Here is a 10,698-nt window from a genome sequence, read left to right on the forward strand (position 1 = left end):
CATTCTTTAGAAGCATGAACTAACCTTTGCCATCACTTGCAAATAATAAATAATTCAGTAAAACAAGACTGGATTAAAGCAGGAGACTGAAATCCCTCTACTCCCAGGCACACTAAATCTGTAAGAAACAGGCATTCCACATACTAATTCAGAGACTGTATCACAAGCATTTCAAAGAGCTGCTTCACTGTAGCATATGCCTTGGCTCTCCGCAGCAATACCTCCCAGCATGACCCCGTTAATTAAAACCTGTACCAGAACACAACGTGTAGGCACCCGTCCATGAATCTGGCAAGCAAGGCATTCTAAAGTTCCACACAGTGATGTGATTAACAGATAAATATATCCCAAGGGGTAAGTGTCCAAAACATTTTAATACAGTGCATTTTAAGTTTCCTTTGTAGCCAAAATACCATACCCCCCTGTGATGTCCAAATTTTTGATTTAGAGTGAGCTCCCAGTGTTTGCAAACTACTAAGAATGAACTCGTGAGTCCAAATAGCACCTAATGCATCACTCTCTCAAGTGGCAAGTGTCAGTACTGACAAATCTGAAAATTAAAACATGCCTCAAAAGAATGTGTCTCATCAAGAGGAGTAGTTTTTGGTTTTCTTTATGGTATTAATTATTTTAAATGTCTCAATATATGTCCTATGTATCAGGATTCTAAACTAAGGAACCACAGTGCCTTAATGTTTTTTAATGTTGTAATGGATGAAGAGCATGAAGTTTATGAAGATGTCACTTAAAGAATAAAAATGATTCCCTGATTTATTTTTTTTTTAAGTGTGCCACAATATGTATAATTGGAGTTAACAAAACATCCACTGCTTGTATGAAAGGGAGGGAGGATGTCTTTCCATTCAGAAGGCACAGAAGTCAAAGCATGTTTACTTGGGGATTGGTGGCTGTCTATGCTCCACCTAATGCTATGAAACTAAATATTTTTCTGTTTCTTTAATGTTTTGGGATTTTGAAGCCACTCAGCAGATTTGTAGGTAGGTAGTCAACAGCAGCTCTAACCCAAAGCATACTTAATGAATAGTTCTTTGATTGAAGGAATCTGAGTCATTCACTCCACTGGCTTCTGAATTACAGCTTTAAAGTAACCACACAGGAAAAATCCAGATAATCTAAAAACAAATAATGGTGGCTAACCATTAACTAGTCAACTCTGCTAATATTCATACAAAAGCTCTTGATTTAGTACAGATATTGCACGCAGTATACTTATTCTGAGGCCTAGTTTTTCTAATTTTGCTTAGTGCAAACAGGCAACTCGTAAGCTTTTCCAAAGTAAATAATCAGTAAAAGGAGTCTTGGACTAAGATTTTCAGGCTTCCTGAGCATTCTCTTTGTTTGAAGAGCCACATTCTAAGGAAATATTGGTCAATATTAGTCTCTGCGGAAATCTGTGGTAAAATTGGAATTGAAAAAATAATCTAATTAAATCTGAATTCTTAAAGCATATAACTGAGGTGGGTTTAAAAAAAAAAAAAAAAGAAAAGAAAACAACAACAAAAAAACAAATAGCAGTCCTTCCCTGAAGCTCTGGCATTAAATGCCACTAGTCCATAGGAAAATAACTGTACGGGGCAAATCATGCAAAAGTTATGAACATAATTAATGTATGTGATTATATGCTCAAATATAAAATTTACCTCAAGAATCGATGGACTCTCTAATGTACTATCACCATAGCCTTGGCACAACTGTAAAAACTACAGCAAATACAATTACCAGCTTCTTTGTAGAAGATACAGAGTAGCTTTTTCCAATTAAAGGAATGATTTTACGGTATGAGAATCATTTAAACCAACTTACAAATTTCTGTTAGGTCTCTGAGACTTACAGAACAAGGATTTGATTGAAATATTGCAAAGACAATTACAAATATCCAGGGACTTCAGTAAGCAGTAAACCGGAACTGAGATTCTTGGAGAATTCAGGTGGAATTTAACAGGACTGAATAAATCCTAAAATATAACTTAATTAGAGGTGCAGAATTAAGAATTAAAAATTCTCTCCCTTCATGTTAATCTCATTTTCTTTCTGAGTCAATATAAAGCATTATATTTGAAAGCTGCTTACCAGTTTGCAATTTACATTTGTGTTCCAATTAATAAGGCTGTTTGGAAGCATATGAGATTGGCATCTATTCTAAAAACACGATAACACTCGACAACATGCACTTACTGAAATTAAACTGTTCCCACTCTCTGCACCCTCCCCACCCAGGGTCCCAGAAGGATGGGAGAGGAAGAAAAGAAAATTCACAAGGAACTACAGGAATCATTACATTCCAGCTTGCCAGATGACCCGTGTTCAATGTCTGTTAACACGTGGCCCCTCAATAAACTCTCTTTCCAATCATATCACTTCTTAAGAGATGAAGACCCTTCTAATTAATCAGCAAGTATGCTAAACATAACAGTTTATGCTCTGGTACATTGCATTTGTATTACAGGGAGACAGGTGGAAGAAGCACAGTGTTCTAATCCATTAGTGCGACAGACTGAAGGAAAAGTTTACACCATAAGCCTTTTGAGTAAATGGATAATAAATTTCCCTTTCCACTTCTAAAGCTTCTACCAGCATTGCTAGTTTTGAGAGCAGAAACCACTGTACTAAGAACGGTCTGGAAAACATGCAGGAGAGCTGCTAGAAACTAGACTTTTTACCAGTCATCTTGTTAAAATCTATGTCAATCATTAGGTTTAGCCTTTGTGCTTCCCTACATTACATTTGGTCCCTATTCTGTCTCTGCATGAAGTCTTAAATTGGCCTAGTTGAATCCCTCAGACAAAAATTATTAAAGGACACAGAAAGGCTATAACTGCATCTACAAAAAAGCCAACTCACTGCTGCCAGAGTAGAAGCCAAATTCAGGATGTGCCTACTACTGAGTGACTGCCAGCTGTGACTATTGCCTTTGGAAGCCATTGGCAGCTGTTCCTAAACAGAGGATCCTTCCAGCTCCCATACTTTCTGCTAGGGGTGGGCTTGGTGGCTACCCAGCTCCAGCATTCAGGTCACTAAAGCTTCCTTTGTGTCAGCCTTCACCACTGCTCTAAGTGACTGTTACTGTTGGGCTCTAGCCTACAGATTTTTAAAGTTCTCAAACATCACTCTTTGTGTACAGACTGTTCAATACAGTTTTAATAGTTTAATTAAAAAAAATACACCTTGTGGATATTTTTTTCCACTGACATACTGCAGGTCTCCAATATTAATTCTGAAGACCCGTGGTGTACTTGGCATTAATTTCACTAGCACAGATCTTTGTCACATGCTAAAAAAGACATTGTACATGACTGCTAAGCAAAATAGAGGACAAAAAAATTGCAAATTAGTTTACCACAAAAAGTTACACCTTCAGCTAAAATCCTTTCTAAAAGGATTATAATGCAATATAAATACTTGGTCATCAAGTAGGCTATTTGTCCATGACTTTTTTAACAGAAAGGTATACCAGATGGCTTTAATTTCAAAATGCAAACCACTTTTTACTTTCTTTTATCTACAAAATATGTGCATCAATTTCACTGTTCCTTCCCTAGATGTGTTTCTTCCCTATTTACTTCTCATTCACAGAAAAGAATGAGTGAAAAGATTAACATTTGCTATGGTTAATGCTCTTTTTTTTCATAATTTCCTTTTCATAAACTCTAAAACCCATAAACCTGGGAAGCTAGAAGAGCAGGGCTGAAGTCTCCTGGCAGTTCCTCCCTACTGAATAATGTGTAGCCCTTAGGAAAAAACCACCCTTTGGGCTGTTTCAATCACCTGGGAGACCATGGTTTTCATTAGCTCTAGAAAATAACATAGTGGTAAAGAAGCAATCTGAATCTGGTCTTACCATAACTATATTTCTGTCCCATTAGTCATAATACACAATATAGTTTTTATGCTGGCTGCACTAGTATGGACAACACCTAACTCAGGGTAAAGCTTATCAATAGAAAGCTACCATGCTGAAACTTGAAATGGAAGAACAGTTATGTACTGGACAAATGGTTTGCATCACATGATACTGTTAGCCTCAGAAATTATTCACAGTGTAATTTAACTATGATTTCAAGTACTGTTCTACCCCTTTAATTCTTTAGAAAATAATTTTCTAAACATTTATATGTAAAAATGAACTAAAGTAGCCTCCTAAGTGTTAGAACTTTTTACTAAAAATGTATTTCAATATAGTTAAACATGCCATGATCAAGTCATTACCAAACCAATACACTACTCAAATTTTAAGGTTAAAACACCTATGTAATCTGCAAGCTAAAACATACCTTAAAATTCCAGTAATTCCATTTGCTTATTTATTTTTATTTCTTCATCAATGAAAAGAATTAGTATTAATCTGATCATATTTTTAAACTAAATTCATCCTCGCACTTGAATATTCACTCATGGCAAAAATGAACTGCCCTCACAGGCAAATGCTACTGTATACATAAACGCGTAACCGTCATCCTGACACAAAAAAGCACAGATTGAAGAATGACAAAGTAACAGGACTGAATAGCAAGTCTCAGCATTGTTTATACCTGTCTTCTGGCATAGTCTCTAGTCTGTGAGGGAGTAAAAGGCTTTAGGCTTATATCACAACCTGGGAATACCAAAGTCCCATGCATCAGTCCAAATACAGATGAGGTAAACAAGGAGGGGACCAAGTCTGTGTAAATCCAAAACTGACCTTACCCTAGGCCTTAACAGTCCACCTCTGAATACTTACCATGTCAGAGCTTGGCTCTACTTACAGGTTTCTCAGGTAGCTCTCTTATTTATATTCTTCTGAGAAACCCAGTTCAGACAAAACATCTCAGCTCCTAGTACAATTCCAGCTAAATCAGCCCTTGTGGGTACCAGCACATCAGTTAAAAATATCCCCCCAAATCCAAACCTAAGAAATAGAAATGACTCGTCTGAAAACATCTTCCACTCCATCCCCTCATGTAAGTCCAGCCAAGCCCCCACCTACCTAAAATTGAGATGTAGACATTCTCAGAACACGGCTTGGCTCCTCTGATCAGTCAAAGAATGGCACTGTACCAAACACCGGGTAGTGTATGGGTTTTTCTCATAAATGTTGTTCTTATAAAGCTCTGCAAGGATGTATACTATTAAATATGAAAATACAAAACTGAAGTACTTTTGTCTTAAGGGATACATTAAAACTCGGTATGTGTAATTAGGTTTTATTGCATAAAAGAGAGAATGTTTTGTTTTCTCTTTTAAGCTAGACATGCCAGCCAATACAGTCCAGGTGTGATAAAACTGAAGACTCGAAAGCACTGAATAAGTGAAAATACTAATAAACACCAATTATATGAGACTATGGTATTCGAGATAACCAAAAGAGATGAGAATACGTCACAATGTTCCAAAAACATACATCTTTAACTCTCTCTTGAGCTTCTGCGAATCATTTGCAGTATTCATCAATGAGTTGTTACAAATACTAAGCAGACAAACCTCTACTTCTCATGAGATGGTGGCACTAAGTTGTCCATCTGTGGTTTAATTGCACACTTTAGGACCACAGATTTGTCCTTCTGAAATTCAGTTAGTTTCCTAAACTTTGTTTGCTGTGAGAACAAGCAGACAATACATTAGCTCAGCTTGATAAAGCACAATAGCTATTAAAAAAGAAAGCAAGCTTCAAAAATGCAATGTATCTCTCACAACCACCCTCAAATGACTGCTCCCTATGCTTTTTATTAGAAAGATTCAAAGATGCCAGTAACCTTACAGCTGGTGACTGTAATAACAGAGGGTAAAAAGAGAGAAATAATAAATGCCTCCTTGTTAAGCAGTTTTGTTTGTGCTGTTCCAAGACAGATTTGCCAAGAACTTTCCATGCAAACCTTATTTTTCTGAGATTTGTAACCTGGCTGCAAAAAAAGCCAGAATGATAATGCCCGGTTAAAAAGAATTCAGATTACAAGATTTAAAATACATTTTCAAGTTTTGGAATAAATTAAATTTACACTAAATAAGGTAAACAATTTTGCACTTCATATACTTTTTAGTTGCTTTACTGAAAAAACCCTCTGGTTAGCAAGTTTGCACCCCAGATCATTGTCTGTTTTCTAACTCTTTGGTATTAAATAAGTCTTAAGTATTGCAGTGTGAAAGGAGACTTCTGTGCTGTATGGTCAAGACTCCAGTGACGTGTATTTTCTTTTTAAGCAAGATTCTATGAAATGCATATGAAGCACTCATGGGATTTTATCTGCTAAACAATTCAGTGGATTAAATCTGTGCTAAATCTTAATGCAACTCAGCTGACTTGGGCATAAGGCCAGGCTGTGAAAAAATTGGCTAAGTTTAACACACCATTCTTACAAAACATAAGCCTTGAATTTCCATGTTAAATTATGTGGCGTTGGTTTTGTTTTGTTTTTAACCAAATATTTCAAAACTTTGAGCCATGCAAAAGTCCAATTTCACTGTTCCCGTTTTCTTTTTTGGCACATGACACAGTGGGACGTCATTTTGTACAGTTCCTTGCCAAAGCACTATTGTTTCCTGTGGCAACTAGCAAGATACATTGAAATGACATTTCAGGCACAACTCCGATTACCCAAGCTAAGGAAGCTCTCTTCAGGCAATAACCAGGTGTCAAAAGCAAGAAGGCTATGATAGTTGCCCGAGCTGTGAAAAAAGTGGTGGCTTAGGCTTATGCCTTAAGAGGAAGAAATGTCCCAGCAATTCAAAACTAAGAGAGACAATCAAAACTTATTGTCCTGGTTTCAGCTGGGATAGTGTTAATTTTCTTTCTAGTAGCTGGTATTATGTTATGTTTTGGGTTTAGTATGAGAAGAATGTTGATAACACACTGATGTTTTCAGTTGTTGCTAAGTTTACACTACGTCAAGGCTTTTCAGCTTCTCATACCCAGCCAGCAAGAAGGCTGGAGGGGCACAAGAAGTTGGGAGGGGTCACAGCCAGTACAGCTGACCCAAAGTGGCCAAAGGAATGTTCCATACCATGTGATGTCATGCCCAGTATATAAACTGGGGGGAGTTGCCCCGGGGCGGGGGGGGGGGGGGATCGCTGCTTGGGAACTAACTGGGCATCAGTTGGCGAGTAGTGAGCAACTGCATTGTGCATCACTTGTTTTGTATATTCCAATTCTTTTATTATTATCATTGTATTATTGTTATTATTATCATTATTAGTTTCTTCCTTTCTGTTGTATTAAACTGTTCTTATCTCAACCTATGAGTTGTACTTCTTTTCTTCCCCCGATTCTCTCCCCCATCCCACTGGGCGGGGGGGAAGCAAGTAAGCAGCTGCATGGTGCTTTGTTACCGGCTGGAGTTAAACCATGACACTTATCAATAAACTGTAAAACTGTTCTGAATATATCTGGTGAGATCATTTCAAAGGAAACACTGTAAAAAACAGGGCCAGAAAATACCATGAGACAGAGTAGCTTAGAAATGTTTCTGCTCATTTTCCTAACTTGGCCTTTCCCTCAGGAAAATTTGCCTAGAGTACATTATCCCCCAGAGTATCTCTACCTACCTTACAGTTCAACACAAATTAAAACTAACTAATCCTATTAAACAACAATTCCTTTGAGATTACTTGCAATTCAGCCAAACGTGCCGGGTATATAAGGACTTCACCATTTGTGAGGAGTTTATATGAACTGGAGTAAGTCATCATACTCAGATTCTCATTCTGCTCAGCTCCACAGTAAACTAAAGCTGCAGGGGAACAGCTCCCCTTCACATTACCAATGTAAATACTTGAAAAATAGAACACTACTACATTATACAACCTGAGCAAAGAAAAAACACAGCTAGCCAGACAAGAGACAAATTAAGAACAAAGAGTTCCATAGGAATCAGATCAGTGGAACTTGGAGCAAAAGGGCAAGGTAGTGAAAAGGCTTCTGCATTACTGACACTGCTCTGCAAGAAGCCACAAAGGTAGTCAGTGGTTACAAGAGGGTGTTGGCCCTTGGAAGCATGACACATCTTCCTTCAATGATTAAAGACCCAGCAGAAGCACAGACACAGAGCATCTCCATGCAGATGGCTCTTAATCTTGTGTTGATACACAGGAAACCTGCTCTCTAGCAGCAGCGAGGATATTTCTGTGGGACCGGGCTCTCCTAAATAACGAAATCAGAGCAATGTAATAATATCAAAGCCTTTTTTGTTACTGCTTGCCTAGTCTTAAAGTATCTAAAACTTTATCATTCTGACTCTGAACAAAAATGGTTCATCAGTTTGTTCTGCATTTCCACTGTGATGTGTTGGCATCTGACTAGAACTTCTATGACCTACTACAATACAAATAGCATTTACAATCCTTATTTTTTCATCTGTCTCTGCTGAAGTATCCCAACTCCAGTTCAGCTCTTTACTCAAAGAAGTCAAATAGTATTCCTAATTATACAAGTACAATCCCACTTAAGTCCATGGTGGTAAGAGAATAAAACATGGCAGTGTACCCTCTACCTTGGATACACTTTCTTACTGAGCCAGTTTTTGCTTCCCCATCTCTTCTGGTAACCATGACTTACTCCTTTTCTCACTTCTGAAAGAGCATGCTACCAGCTGGGACAGAGACTCTCAAGTACCCAATTTCAACAGTTACCCTGTACACAGCAAAATACTCAGCTGAACAAGCTGGACCTGTATCAAGACAGGGGTTCACTGCAATGAAATCTCTTCTATTACCCTACATTCTCCGATCAGGCAATTGCTTCCTTTCTGTTAAGAACAAATAGAAAAGGAGAAAAAGAGTTTGACAAAAACAGAGAATACTTGCCAGACCAACAGGAAACTGATAGGTATATACCCCAGCAAGTCCCCGCTCTTGTATAAAACCTCCAGGGATTACTTTTGTTGTTTCATATCATGATGCCCTTGATTCAACACCGTGTCTACTAGCATACTCTTACCCAGACTGACTCTTTCCTCATTTAGTAAATTATCATCTGTAAGGACTGCACTGTGGCTGTTAAGGCAAACCCTGGATCATGGGGGATTATGAAGTTCTGTGCAAAAGTGGGAGTCCCGGGTGTACTTTGTCTGTCTCAGACTGCTTCCAGGACAGTGGCCATCACAACTAGGGCTCAAACATTCCCTGAACAGCAAGTTTCAACCTGCTTGCCCTCTTTCTTCATCCATATTCAACTATGCTGGCTAATACAAAGAGAGGGCTCCCTTTTTGACATCCGTGATGATGATGGACATTTTTACTCTTTGTGCCAACATGCGGAACCATGACTGCTCCCTGCCCAGGTGAGACAGCCAAGATAACACGCTATGCTTTAACAGAGCCATGTATATACTATATAGCAAGAATACCATATGAGGACAGATGTATAACCAGAGAGATGTATAAACCTTTTGTAGGTAATTTCTTTTGAGACTTTCTAGAAGAAAGAAATTATCCAGGTTTTTTCTTCAAACACAAATATTCTGCATGACACCCTTAATCCAGAAACACAATTATATACACACTTAAATTTAATCATGTCTGTAGCACCAATGATTTCAAATGGGAACTACACATAGCATTAACCTAAAGCTGAAAAAATCCTTGTTGGAGCCAAGTTTTTATTGCTAAATATATATATACATTTCATTTAAGGCAACTATGAAAATAATTGTTGTTCTTCCATGTTTCTAATATATATTGAAATAGGGGAGTATTTAAATCAAATTGTTCTACATGAGACTTAGATATCCTATATATTTTTTTATATTGAAAATGTTTTCAAATGAACTGTAAGGCATACATCTTGTAAACCTACTAAAAAAATATAAACAAATTAAGTTATGCCAAGAGATTTAATGTAACAGAGTTCTATGCACTCAGGTTGTGATGATCTTACCATGCATGCATAATCAAAATCTCCAGCACCATCAAGGGTCACTATGTATAAATGGTTACAATAAAAATCTTTGATACACACTTCCCACAGCCACTTTTTCAACGGTGTACCAGCTATTTACACCTGGTCCCTAAAGTAGTCATCAAAAATTCCTCAGTAACATGCAATTTCTCAGTAAGTTAAGGGAAACTGAGAAACTGCCCAAAAAATTCAGTGAAAAACTGGATGATGATATTTCAAAAAAGATACATGGAAAAAAAACCCTTCATTGGGTAGTCTCCTATGCTATTCCCTTGCTTTCCTCTCCTCATCCATCTTCACTATCACCCTTCCAAAAAATCATTCTGCTGCAATTAAATGACACCAGAATTTTACTGTTCTGTTTACTGCTGATCTCATTCAGACACACATGGGCTTCAGTGGAAACTGAAAGCAGGGCCAAAAGATGGGGAACTGAAGCCTGTTCGTACTCCGCTAATAAATCATGTATATGCTCAAAACAAATGAGCTTTTATGAACTTTCAGGTATTTCTTCACGTGTAGAAGCAGAATGAAAAAAAAAAAAAATCAGCCAGTCACTTCAATGGAGTATAGTTCAACAGGAAAAAGTGCACAATTTAGTATTCACCCTCATTCAGACTTAGTGAAAAAGTCTTGCTAACTGATTTAAACTTCTTATACCTGAATGCACAATTTGAAAACTAGACTCATGCCCATTTTCCTCTGAACTGGAATGCAAATAAAGCATTATCTAACAGCTACCATAATGGTAATAACATTGTATTTTATTTTTGTACAGAGTGGGGTTTTGAATGTAAATTTCCCACCATATA

This window comes from Haliaeetus leucocephalus, unplaced genomic scaffold, assembly GCF_000737465.1.
Source record: "Haliaeetus leucocephalus isolate CR32 unplaced genomic scaffold, Haliaeetus_leucocephalus-4.0 Scaffold166, whole genome shotgun sequence".
Classification (NCBI taxonomy): Eukaryota; Metazoa; Chordata; class Aves; order Accipitriformes; family Accipitridae; genus Haliaeetus; species Haliaeetus leucocephalus.